The 13,785-nt window shown below is 38.2% G+C and overlaps 1 long non-coding RNA gene across 1 annotated transcript in view; it reads right to left on the reverse strand.

Annotated features, from left to right (window-relative positions):
* Window positions 1–13,785, reverse strand: part of LOC103097477 (uncharacterized) — an 82,429-nt gene that overhangs the window by 11,760 nt on the left and 56,884 nt on the right. Inside the window, exon 2 of the long non-coding RNA XR_008914672.1 lies at window positions 3,299–3,414. This is a non-coding gene — a long non-coding RNA (uncharacterized LOC103097477). The remainder of the gene's footprint in view (window positions 1–3,298; window positions 3,415–13,785) is intronic.

A 13,785-nucleotide genomic window follows, 5' to 3' on the forward strand; every position in this document is an offset into this window, starting at 1 on the left:
TTTAAGCATTTAAAAGTATTATTCTGAGAAGTGGTTCATAATTTTCAACAAATGGCCAAAGAGGCCCTGGACACAAAAGAGAAGGTTAAGAATCCCTAAACTAGTCTATGGAATTGTAAAACAGATAGGGATCAATCAATCAATATTTTAAAAACAAACAAACCTTACCTTCCATCTTAGAATCAATACTGTTTATTGGTTCCAAGACAGAAGACTAGTAAGGGCTAGGCAGTGGGGGCTAAGTGGCTTGCTCAGGATCACACAGGAAGGAATTATCTGAGGCCAGATATGTCCCCAGGAACCTCTAGACCTGGTTCTCCATCCACTGAGCCACCTAGCCACCTCCAATCAATAAACATTTATTAAGCACCTACTATGTGCCAGGCACTCTGTTATGGATTGGGAATGCCCAAAGAGGCAAAAGTTCATAATCTAATGGGTAAATGAAGGAAGGAAACCTTCTAACTGGTGCAATCTCAAAATATTATGGGTTGTCTGACTAGATCTCTGGATGGAAGTGTTGGGTAGATCTGGATGATCATTTATTTGATTCAAAAGTCATTAGACTGTAAAACTCTTTTGTCTCTCTTTATATCCCCAACATTGAACACAGTGCTTAGCACATAGTAGGTGTTTGATAAGTGTTTATTGATTGAATAATTGCTCTTTTTCAAGTGAGTTGGATTAACTGACTCCTGAGGTCCATTTGGACTCTGATTCTGGGAACGGTGGATTATTTAGGACTAGCATTGCCCAGGATGCTTTCTCTAAGGTCAGAGGAGTAGGAGAAAGAAATGAAGTTCCCAGTTCCCAGGTTCCCAAAGTCTTTAGGGATAAGTTCCTGGTTGTAGCCTCCCTTCCTAGAATGAAAAAGGAATGGCATGAGAGGAGGAAATCCCTTTCTAGGCAGCAGGAAAGAGCTCCTGTTGAGGGATATTTTAATGAAGTTCAACTACCTGAGGGTAAGACAGGTGGTCATGTGCAAAATGCAAACAGGACATCAAAGCCATGCAAATGGCAAGCCTGGCTGCCCAAATGAAACACCAGCATGGGAAGTGCTTCTGCCCAGGAGGAAGCTGCTTTGAAGATGACGAATGGAGCATGTCTGCTTTGGGAGGCTCTCAGGTCACCAAACTCTCATTTTCAACCTCTTCAGGAATGTTAGCTTAGCTTTCCTCATTGTAACTGTTGGAGGGGATTTCTGGGAGGGCTTAAGTTCCCATTAAAATGTCTGGGCAAAAAAAATATAGCTGCTATGATGTGGCCCAAGTGCATCGATGATGTACGAGGTGGGCCAAATACTATGATGACCTTAGATTTGCAGAACACTTCACAGTTTACAAAGCACTTTCACAGGCATTAAGCCTTCAAGATCCTCCCAGCACCCCGGTGAGATAGGTGGGGGAGAGAGTATTTGTTATCTCTGGTATCTCTATTTGTCCCCTCCTTCATTGATTATAAGCTCCATAAAAGCAGGATCTGGGTCCTTTCTCTGTGGGGGCTTCCCACAGGCCTCCCACCATGCTTTCAATACCCTCTATAGAGTCACCTATATGTAAAACATATAGATGCTGAAATTATATTGAAAACAGATTGTTTCCTGTTATTTGTTGTTATGTCATTTTTTTTCAGTCATGTCCCACTCTTTGTGACCTCATTTGGGTTTTGTTTTGGGGTTTTTTGGCAAAGATATTGGACTGGTTTGTCATTTCCTTCTCCAGATCATTTTACAGATGAGGAAACTGAGGCAAACAGGGTTAAGTGACTTGCCTAGAATTACCCCTCTAGGAAGTATATGAAGTCAAATTTGAACTCAGGTCTTCTTGATGCCAAACCCAGAACTTTATCCACTGCAAAATGTAGGTTGTAAAGAATCCCCAGTACAAGAATATATCAACAATATACCAATATGGTAGACAGCTTGACACAACAAAAACATACCAATTTTAGTCTGAGGACCTGCATTCAAATGTCCCCCTCCTTAGTCTCCTTCTCTTTAAAATGAAGGGGATGGATTAGATGGCTTCTGAGGTCCCTTATTTATTTGTAATAGGGCCCAGCACACAGATGGTGCTTAATAAATGCTTGCTCTTCCTTTTCACCACTAGACATGATGATAGATCCTTGCTGTAGAAGCTCCTACTAATGCAGGTCACAACCTCCATAACTTATAATCTTTTTTTCCTTCTCTAAAAGTCTCATTTTCTGTTTTAACATCAGCTCTAGCAAGGACTAGGCAGAAGGAATTAAGCAATGTGTCCAAGGTCACACAGCTAGGAAGGGTCTGCGGTCAAATTTGAACTCAGGTTCCCCTGACTTTAGACCTGGTACTCTATCCACTGGGCCACTCTAACTATAGAGCCACTCTAACTCTGCCCTATAACTAATGATCGTAAACAGTTGTCAGAATCTTACTGAGTTTATGTGGTCATATACCTGTAAGAGGCAGAAGTAAGAATTAAACCCAGACCTCCAAGACTAACCATCTATTCCCTATGTCATTCTCTCATCAAATATTATATTAATAGTTTAATGTTAAGTATTATTATATATTATATTAATATGACTATAGGAATATAATTAATTATCATCTAATATTAATATAATTGCTAATAGAATGATAATAGCTACCCTTTACCAATAGATCAACAAGCATTTATTAAACATTTACCTCAATCCAGGTGCTATGCTAAGCATTCCAGGTAATTCAAAGCAAAAATGAGAACAGCTTCTGCCCTCAAGAAGCTTATATTCCAATGGAGAAGGTAACATGGACACAGAGATAGACTAGACACGTATGAGAATACTACAAAGAAATACCGAAGGGAAAGACACCATCCCATAGAAACCTCCTCACAAGAGTTCACTCTGCACCTGGAATTTGGAAGTAGGACCCTTTGTTCCTACAGCCTCTCCCTCCCATTGGCTGGTCCCTCAACAAAATTCTGTTTTAAGAGGAAGCCTAGGTTAACTCTGTGTTCATTCAGTGCACTTCTGATTCTATGCCCTCTTTAGTTCCCTTTTATGTGTTTTCCTTTCTTACTTGTGTTTGTATTCTTGGGACTTAGAATTGTGCCTGTAATGAACCCTTGTTGACCAACTGGGAAAGGGCTGTCTGCAGAAGGTGGCTTTTGAGCTGTCTTAGAGGAAGCCAAGGCTTCTAAAGTGTGAAGATGAAGGACCAGAGCATTCCAGGCATGGAAGACAGACAGCTAGTACAAAGGCATGCTGATGGGAAATGGAGGTTATTATGTGAGGGACAAAAAACTGAGTCCCAGAGAGAGATTAAGTGACTTACCTAAGGTCATATGAATAGTAAGTGGTAGAGGTGGGACTCTTGCTCAGAACTTCTGACATTTATTTGGTGTCCATCAAAAACATACCTTTCTATTTATTAAAATAGGAATATCCTACCTAAAAGAGAGAGAGCAGAGGTTTGCAACAAATAAGATTAGATGAACAGGACTGGTACTTGAACTAATTTCTGTGTTGTTCAGGAGGAGTTGGTTCCAACAAACCAGACTCCAATTTTCCACCCCCCTACATTGAATAATTCATTTATACAATAACTTAATTTATAAATATTCATTTCCATAAACATCCAATCAATGAATTATTTGTATATTTTATAAATGTTCACTTATATACATATTTTGATATTTATAATTGTTAAATTTATCTATATAAACGTATATATTTTAAAATACATTTATAATTATTTATATTTATATAAACACTATAATTATTCAGAGTTTACTTCTTTTCATGTGTGGGCTCCTTCCCCCAACACAATCCTTCCACAGATTTAGTAGTCTTTGAGAGTGGCTATGTCTGAAGAATGAACCATTTTGGATCTAATCTGCAAGTGAAACTTTCTAAATTTAACTAGGCTAGTTTTGAGCCAGTACATGCATCAATCATCACTGAACTGATCCTCAAAACCGTTTGAGTTTAGTCAGTCAGGTCCAAACTGCTGTTCTGCTGGAATAGGCTTCTAGGTCTTCAGTGTCACCGCCATCATATGATGAGGTTTTGGAACTTTGAGTGAGTGCTACATGTGTCAGTTACAATATCCTGGAATAAAAGGATACTATCTTCCAGGAAAAGCCCCTGATAGGTTTGTTATACTAATTAGCAGATTGTGGTAAGAAGGAAATGATTAAAAATCAACAGCACAAAAATGACATTTGTTGATGAAAAAAATTATTTCCACATGTTTGAGAACATGCACTTCATTGACAAAGTCCATTCATTATGAAAAGTGACAGTGGATGATGGAAAGAGTACTGGATTCGTAATCAGGGTCCTTGGATACAAAAGCATTGCCACTTAGCAGCCATGTGACCACGGGCTAGTCACAAAAAAACCCACAGAATTGCAGATTTGGAAGGGATCTCAGAAGTGGTCTAGTTCACTACATGTTTGAAGAGATATCTTCTCTACAACATCAATCAATCAACCAAAGCTTAACTGGCACCCATTTTATGACAGGCATTGGGCTATGTTTGGGGATACAAAGACAAAAATAAAATCATTCTAGCCCTTAAGGAGGTTACATTCTAAAGGCTGAGACAATGCATACATATAGATAGCTAGAAAACATATACACAGAATAGACAAGGTGGAAACAACATACAGACATACATACACATATATACATAAAATATATATATAAATAAATATACATATATGTAGAAAATACACAAAGAAGACTTAAGGTAGCTTTGTCAGGGGAAGGTTCACTAGCAGCTGGGAGAACCAGGAAGAACCTTCTGCAGAAGTTGGCTCTTGAGCCGTGTCCTGAAGACAACTAGGAATTCCAAGGGGCAAAGGTGAAAAGGATTCTTGGCATGGGGGATAGCTAATACGGAGATGCAGATATGGGAGATAGATTGTATGAAGAATATCAAGAAGACCCAATTTTACTGGGCTACCCAGTACATGGAGGAGAATAATATATGATAAACAATGAGGTCATTCAGCTTCTGTTTAAAGACTTTCATTGAGTGAAATCGATGACCAGTTGAGGCATACAATTCTACTTAGAAAGAGCTCCTCTGGTGCCAAGCAGAATAAGTCCAATATCTTTTCTATACAACTGACCTCTTAATATTTGAAGAGAACTATTGTATTTCCTCTAAACCTTTTCTTTAACATACTGAACACCTGGAATTCTTTCAACTAATCCTTATATGGCATGGTGTCCAGTCACCTCTACCATTTTTTGTTTCTGGTCATTCTCTCAGTTCCAAACCCAAAAGAATCCACATCTCTCCCTCTTTTCCATACAATAGGCTTTGCCAAATACTTTGCTGAAATCCAAGTACATTATGTCTAAATCTAGTCCTTGGTTTACCAGTGTGATAACCTTGTCAAAAAAGGAAATGGGATCAGTCTGGCATGACCCAAATTTGAGGAGGTCACGTATTTAACTTTTCTGAGTCTTGACTTACTTGTAAAACAGGGATAAAGAATATGTGCACTTGTCACCTTATAAGATTGTTGTGGAGGAAAGTACTCTCTATATAAATGGGGACCATTTTTCTTCAGGACAGCCAGAATACTCTTCATCAAGCAAAGCAGATTATCATAGGCAAATTACTCAGTAAAGTGAATTGGAAAGAACTTAAAAACAGTGTAATAATCCCAGAGGTAAACATTGTGCTTGATGAGAACATAAGTAGGAAGCATCTTTTGGACTGCGTATACCAAAATGTGTGATTAACAAGAGTAATAAGTAATAAAAGCTAATAAATTGTGCAAAATTCAAATTTCAATTTGAACAACTATTCAATTTCAAAATCTGACTGTGCTTCAGGGCAAAACTATAAATCAGGTAGGCAGAGATTATGTCTTATTCTTCTTTGTAGTGAAAAGCCTTCTAAACTAGGAAACAGAAGACTTAGCTAGGTTTGAATTCCACCTTTGTCATATATTGTCTAAATGACCTTGAATCATTTCACCTCCCTGGGATTCAATTTCCTCATCTGTAAAATGAGAATGGTGGATGAAATTATTCCCAAGTTTCTGTCCAGCTAAAAATTAAGGGTTCTGGGAACTTTCACCGTTCTTACACAATTCTCTAAGGTGCCAGATTTCTTTGGTAAAGAGAGTTTCCACACTAGGAATTCCTTCATACCAATAAAATCAGAGGTAAGGACTAAAACCAGTGAAGAAATTATCTACTGGTCTTAATAGAGTACCTTACACGCAAGTAAAATATACTCACTCTATTTTGCATCTGGTACTTTGCCTGGTTTAAACTCCATAGAAGAAGGTACTCCTGTACTGGTTACCCCCGGTCTCCCCTCCCACTTTCCTGTCTCCTTTTATTGGTTGTTTCTCCTTTTAGACTATAAACTTTTTGAGGGCAGGGACTATCTTTCTTGCCTATCACATAGTAGGCATTTAATAAGTTGATAAATAGGAACAAATATTTATTGACTAAACATTTGCCTTGTTACTACTTTATCTAGTATTTTATTTTTTCTTCACTCTAAGGAACAGCATATGAAGGTTATCTATATTCGTGTGATACTATATTTTATTAAAAAGGAAGCTCCATGGGTACAGAAATTGTGTCTTATCTGAAACTGATACTTCTCCACATGCCTGATACAGCATCTCTCACACAATGGGTGCTTAGTAAATATTTGTTGAATTGGAATTTTGAGTGAATAAATGACCCAATGAAACAATAGCGTAAATTTTTGCTTCAGGAGAAGGTCCTGAGAACACACAGATGCTGTCTTCATTTCATGCACCTGGTGCCAAAGGCATCAGGGCCCAAGAAAGAAGTTGCAAAAGAAAAAATTCCATAACACCCACTTTGTAACAGCTGTTCTAAGAAAAGCAGGAAGAAACAAACTAACTATCCCTTGAGATGTGCAATGGAACTCAGGAGTGGGCTGTGTTTAGGGCTTCAGGGGGAAATGGACTGATCCAGTTGTAATGTGCAAACAAAATGGTGACCAAAGAGAGGGGACCAGTACAGCCAATGTCCTCGATGTTGGGCCAAAGAGAAATGTGGAACATGTGCAGACTTTTCTAAACCTTTACAAACTAAACTGTTGGGAATTTTTTTTAAACTGAAATTCCTGAATGTTGGGATTTGTAAATAGAAATAGATGATGCCAAGTTATTTTGTAGGATTAAAAAAAACTAATGGAATAATCACTATTTCTAAGGTCTTTGGGATGGGCTTTCTCTCTCTCTCTTTCTCTCTCTCCATATATATGTACATATATATGTGTGTGTGTATGTGCATATAATATATATATATATATATATCAGAACTCTGTTTCCTGTATCTCATTCAGTCATCACTGTTGAAGAATATCCTCTTACGGCAGAGTCATAAGATGCAAAAATTAGAAGGTAAGAGAGCTCTTCTTGTCTAATGTCTTATTTCAATTTAATTCAGTTTTAAAAACATATATTAATCATGTACTCTATGTTAGACATTGTGAAAGAATAGAAAAAAAGCAAACAACAAACAGCCCCTGACCTCAAAAAGCTTACATTCTACTTTATTAGAGGTAGGGAGTGAGAGGGAAGGACCTATTCTCTTGGAAACATTGGTCCAGATGAGGATCTGATGTCCAAAGAAGGGAAATGTCTCGCCCAAGGTGACACTGTAAGTTAGTAGCAGATCTGACATCTAGAATTTAATTTTCCTTTTTCCCTTCCTCCCTTCCCTCCTTCCCTTCTTTTCTTCTTTCTTTCCTTCCTTGCTTGCTTCCTTCACTCCTTACTTCCTTTCTTCCTTTCTTCTTTCCTTCCTTCCTACCCGAGTATATGATTAAAAAGGATGAAGAAAGAGTTAATTTCATAACTCTTCATTTAAATCTTCTATATTGGCTTAGTTAAAATATTTTGTTAAAATTGGCAACCTTATATTTCCCATTTGTGATAATACCTTAACATTTTTTAAAATATCTTTTTCTTTTTAAATTATTTTAATTTAAATTAATTAAATTGAATTAAATTAAAATTTAAATTATTACATACTCATTAATGAAGAAAAGAAAATAAGACAACATAAGTATTTCTATTTGGCGTGACAACTGTTGTCTCTGTAATACATCAGACATCAAAAATATGGTGGAATCAAAGAACTTTATAGTGAGCAAGGGCTATGGAAGTCTTCTAGAGTCTAGACCAACCTCCTCATTTTCCAGGTAAATAAACTGGAATTCAAAGAAGGGAAACTGATTTTCAAAAGGTTCAATAGAACAACTGGGATCCATGGTTAATCCATTGGACTACAAGTGGCTTACCTACCAATAAGTTTCTGCCTCAATAGACTTTGGGAAATTGAAAAACAACAATTCTCAGTCAGCTTTCTAACATAGCCCTTGATTGAATAAACCCATGGAGTTTAGAACAAAGATCTTTCAATAGCCTGAACTCTAACCTACAGGATGAAGAGTAGAAATAAAGTCTCTTTCTCTGACATTGTATTAAAAGGAATACAGCTGGGGCAGCTAGGTGGCCTGGAAGGTCCTGGGTTCCAATCTAAATTCAGACATCTCCTAGCTGTGTGACTCTGGGCAAATCACATAACCCCAGTTGTCTAGCCCTTGCCACTCTTCTGCCTTGGAACTGATACCTACTATTCATTCTAAGTAAGGGTTTTTTTTTTTCAAATAAAATAAAAGGGACACAACTATGTGGAAAGGTAAAATAACAAATATGTGCCAGATGGAGACTTTCTGATCTTTGGATACAAAAGCCAGTTTATTTGAAAAAAGAGAACTGATTTCCTTTATCCTCTCTCCACCAGAATGGAGGTTTTCAGGATTTGGGCCTTTCAAACTCGTGAGAGTAGAGAATCCAGAGGAATGGTTTTACTTATGTCATTCCACAACACTTGCACAATAGAATAACTTTGGAGTAATCTGCAACAAATCAGTTATATACACAAAGTCTGTTGCCTACCCATGAATGCCAAACCTGAGTTTTAAGAGTGGCAAACACATTTTTTCAAGCTCATGAACCTGCCAGGAGAACTCTATTACTCCTGAGTGATGCATTGACTCTCGCCAGGAATTGGCCACACACATTTGTAGGTCAATAGGGATTATTTCCATTGAAGATATGAAAACTATGTGACCCCAAGTCTTGTCTGGTGTAGGTGCGGGGTGTCCACGTTCAGAGTGTCACCGATAAACCTGGGAAGGGGTGGAGGATGGGTAGCACAGGCAAAATAAGGAGAAGCTATCTCAAACGGAGCCTTCCCATAAAACAACTCATTCTTTACTACCTTACTACTACTCCCCTTATAGTGTGAGCCAACCAGCTTCCAGGTGACTCCTCCACACTTCTAGCCTTCAGTGGCTCCTCTAATCTCAAATGCACAACTCCTGACTTTTGTTGTCGAGTCACTTTAGTCGTCTCTGTCTCTTCTTGACCCTTTTATGGGGTTTTCTTGGCAAGAGTACTAGAGTTGTTTGCCATTTCCTTCTCTGGCTCATTTTTACAGATGAGGAAACTGAGGTGAACAGGATAAAGTGACTTACCCAGGTTCACATAGCTAGTAAGTGTCTGAGGTCAGATTTGAACTCAGATCTTCCTGACTCTGGATGCAGTGCTCTATCCATTGCACCGCCTATCTCAAAAAGAGTTGTTGGTTGAATTATGGCTGCTTTAGGTTCCTGACTGCTTAAAATAGATCATGTCACCGACAGTACAAAGGTATATGGAAATATTTTAACAATGAGGCATTCTATCAAAATTGAGGAAGATGCTTTCATTGAAGAAAGAACAGACGTCTCAAATCAAGAGGCAGAATTTCTACCTGTCTTTAGGGGAGAAATTAGCCCCAAACCTGGCTCCTCTGGGAGATGTGATTTCATCCTTCCATCCTCAACCATCTTCATTGTAGCCATGAGAAGGGCAGGATAAGGGTGGAGGAAGCCTGTTCCACTACATTAAAAGCTGGCAGAGTCTTTGTTCAAACTTTGAACTGAACCAAAGGGCTTTTCCAAGTTTCTTAAGGGTTCAGTAAAATTGTTTGTTTGTTTATTTGCCTTAAGATGTTTCACATACCGCTCTCAATTCCCTCCGTTGCTCAGCCAGGATGGGAAGTAGATAGACCACATTACCAAGCACAGAACACAAGCCCTACATGGCCCTGTGACAATCACGAGATGTTGGGAACCTTGAAGAAATGCATCTGGGTGGGGAGATAAGAGCAAATATCAAGAACGGAGATAGGGAAAGGACTCTAGTATTTAAAGTATGGTGCCAAACAAAGTCATCAATGTCTCAGCAATACAGGCATCGAGAGACTCTTTTCATTTGAATTCACTGTAATTTGTTACAATTCAATACTTATTAATTCCCTACAGTGTACAGAGCTCTATGCTTGGCCCTGGGGGGGGAGGATAAAAAATGAAATAAAAGACAGTCCCTTTCCTTATGGAGCTTATAGTCTAGCTGGGAAATATGACAATAACTATAAAACAAATGATATATAAATGCATGTAAAAGGTGAAAGCCTAGAACTATGTGAAGTCTGATGGAAGAAAATTTCATTACTGACTGGGGAGAGGGTCAGTGAAGGTTTTATGGAGGTGTTGGTATTTGAATTGGTATTTAAAGAATTATTAGGAATTTAGCAGACAGGAAGAGGGGCATTTCAAGCAGAGGAAATAATATAAGCAAGAATGCTGATGAAAGATAGTTATGCTAGGCCCCTTCTAGAAGATAAAGGCCTACTTGCAGATAGTGATAATTAGAGTGATTGAGAATATCTGGTGGTATAGCCCTTGTCTCCAAAGGAATGAATTCTTCCAACCCCCTGTTTGACTTTATCTGACTCACGCATGTCTAATGTACTTGTAGAAAGTTCCTGATCCCTTTACCTATCTTAGTATAAAACTTTCAAACCCTAACATCTCTGGACCATCCAGTGAGCAAGCCATGCCAGGGTAAAGTCAACCTTTGGGGAACATTTGCTGGTGTGACTTCATTCCCCTGAAAAAGAAAAAGGCCAAGACCTAGAGCAGCACTGGCAAAGATGTGGCACACATGCAGAGATGGCACGCGGGGAGCTGCTCTGTTCCCCCTCCTCCCAGTGCCCAAGGACAATTTTTGCATGGCCTGTTCCTCTGTCAAGTTGCCCAAAGCAAGCACTTCCTCCCTCAGCTCCTTCCAGTAATGCAGGGACTCACAACAGCTTGAATTTATCCTCTGGGCACTCGAACTAGGAAAAGGTTCACCAATACCAAGAGGGTAGCAATGAAGCAAAATGCATATATTCTCTTGTTCTGTTCTTGTATTTGCCTCATACAAAGTGACTTAGTCTATTTGGTTTTTGTATAATATATCATAAACCCCATGAATAGGTTATTTAGTAGGGAAAGCTTTTGTCCCTATTTCTTGAAATCTGGGACTTGATTAACACCAATACAGAGCATCTAAAAAGGAGGGAAAGAAGTAAAATTTGAGTTAAATATAGGCAACAATGTAGGTGCAGAGCTTGAAAAGATGTCTGCTGAAAGGCTTCTGGTTGGAACATTGCCTCTCTTATAAGATCAATATAACTGGTGAACTGATTATTGTTATTAATGATCATAAATAAGAATGGTTTGCTATAAATACTTTCAAATATTGGCTTACTTACAACCTCTTGTTACATCTAGTGGCAGCCAAGGTGTTGTCAAAAAGCCTTGAAGTCAGGTCCTTTAGGCTTTACCTTTTGATATTGCCATTTATTGTTTGTGTAACTCTGGAAAAGTCTCTGAATTTCTCCTAGCTTTAGTTTTTTCTCTGCAAAATGATGCTAACAATATTTTTGCTTTTTATTTATTTGCTTGCTTTGAGAAGACAATGTGCTGAGTTTTATACATGATTCAACATCAATCATAGACATATAAGGGACCAAGGGCCATGCTGTGCCCACAGGGATGACAGTAAAAGACTTGCTGCTTCTATAATTCCCATTCCAACATTTCAGCATCTTCTTTTGAGACCTAGCAAAGTTTTGAAAACTTTTGCATGGCATGGTATGACTGGAATCAAAAGGACCAACAAAAACACATGAGTATCTTTATCTTTCCTCCCAGAAAAATGAAGCCATAAGCTCAAATAGTGAGGGGGAGCACACTGCCTTTGACGTGGGGAAAAGCCAGAGAAAACTATTCACCCTAATTCAGATAGAATTCAGGGTCGGAGATGTTTCTCTGTGATGAGGAAGTTTCTCAACAATTATCTTGGGAGTCCTTTTAGGACTGACCTAGGTAGAAGTGTGCATGGTAGTTTCTTAGAAGAAACCACTTAACAGACAGTTTTGGTACTACTTAGGTTGAACTGTGAGTTAGGTGAAAAAGGCAATCTAAAGAATATATTATACCAACCATTTGAAAAACATTGCAACGATTGAATTTTAAGAACCATTTTGATAATGTTTAAATTCCCCCTGCCAGTCCCCCAATACATAGTTTGCCATTTAAAAAAGAAACTATTCTCTAATTGATTAATGTAAGATACCCGAGAATTGTTTTAGTTCACTTTTTTCCAATTATTAGCGATTTTGAATTTATTGTGGAAATTAAAAATTTGTGTTTTTTAAAAAGTATATTGGAGATTTGGGGTTCAAATATGGCCTCAGACACTTCTGAGTAGTGTGACTCATGTCATTTAACCCCCGTTGCCTAGCCCTTACCACTCTTCTGTCTTGGAACCCATGCACAGTACTGATTCTAAGATAGAAGGCAAGGTTTGTTTTTTGTTTTTTTTTTCCCCAGCACTTCACACCAATCAGATTGGCCAAAGAAAAATGATGGATATTGGAGAGGATGTGGCAAAATTGGGACACTAATGCATCGTTGGGAGAGTTGTGAATGGATCCAACCATTTTAGAGGGCAATTTGGAACTATACCCAAAGGGCTATAAAACTTCATATGCTTTGATCCTGTAATACCACTGTTGGGTCTGTATCCCAAAGGGATTTTTAAAAAGATGGGGGGGAGGACCTACTTTCACAAAAGTATTTATAGCAGTCCTTTTTGTGATGGCAAAGAATTGGAAATTAAGGGGATCTCCATCAGTTGGGAAATGGCTGAACAAATTGTGGTATATGATGTTGACAGAATACTGTTGTACAGTAAGAGATGATTAACAGGATGATTTCAGAAAGACCTCCATGAACTGATGCAGAGCAAAAATAAGCAGAACCAGGAGGCCATTGTACACAGTAACAGCAATACTGTGGGATGATCATCTATGAAAGACGCAGCTACTCTCAGCAATACAATGATCGAGGACAATTCTAAAGGACTTATGACAGAGAATGCCATCCACCTCCAGAGAAAGAACTGTTGGAGTCAGAGGCAGCTCAAAGAATGCAATTTTTCACTTTAATTTATTTGGGTTTTTATGTTGGGGCCTTGGTTCTATATGATTATTCTCTTACAAAAATGAACAATATGGAAATATGTTTTGCATGATAATATATGTGTAACCCAGATCAAATTGCTTATCATCTACAGGAAGGGGGAGGGAAGGGAAGAGGGAGACAATTTGGATCATATAACTTCAGAAAACTTATGTGGAAAATTGTTATTACAAGTAATTGGTAAAATAAAATATCTTAATAAGTGGCAAAAGGGTAAAGTTGTGTGTGTGTGTGTGTGTGTGTGTTTGTGTGTACGTGTATGTTTGATAGTTCTCAGAATACTTGGTCCACATGGCCCCTACAGTAACTAATTCTAAAATAACTTAATCAGAGCCTCCTAGAAAAATGTTCTAAAATATCTGAAGCCAAAAGGTTAATTATT

This window comes from Monodelphis domestica, chromosome 1, assembly GCF_027887165.1.
Source record: "Monodelphis domestica isolate mMonDom1 chromosome 1, mMonDom1.pri, whole genome shotgun sequence".
Classification (NCBI taxonomy): Eukaryota; Metazoa; Chordata; class Mammalia; order Didelphimorphia; family Didelphidae; genus Monodelphis; species Monodelphis domestica.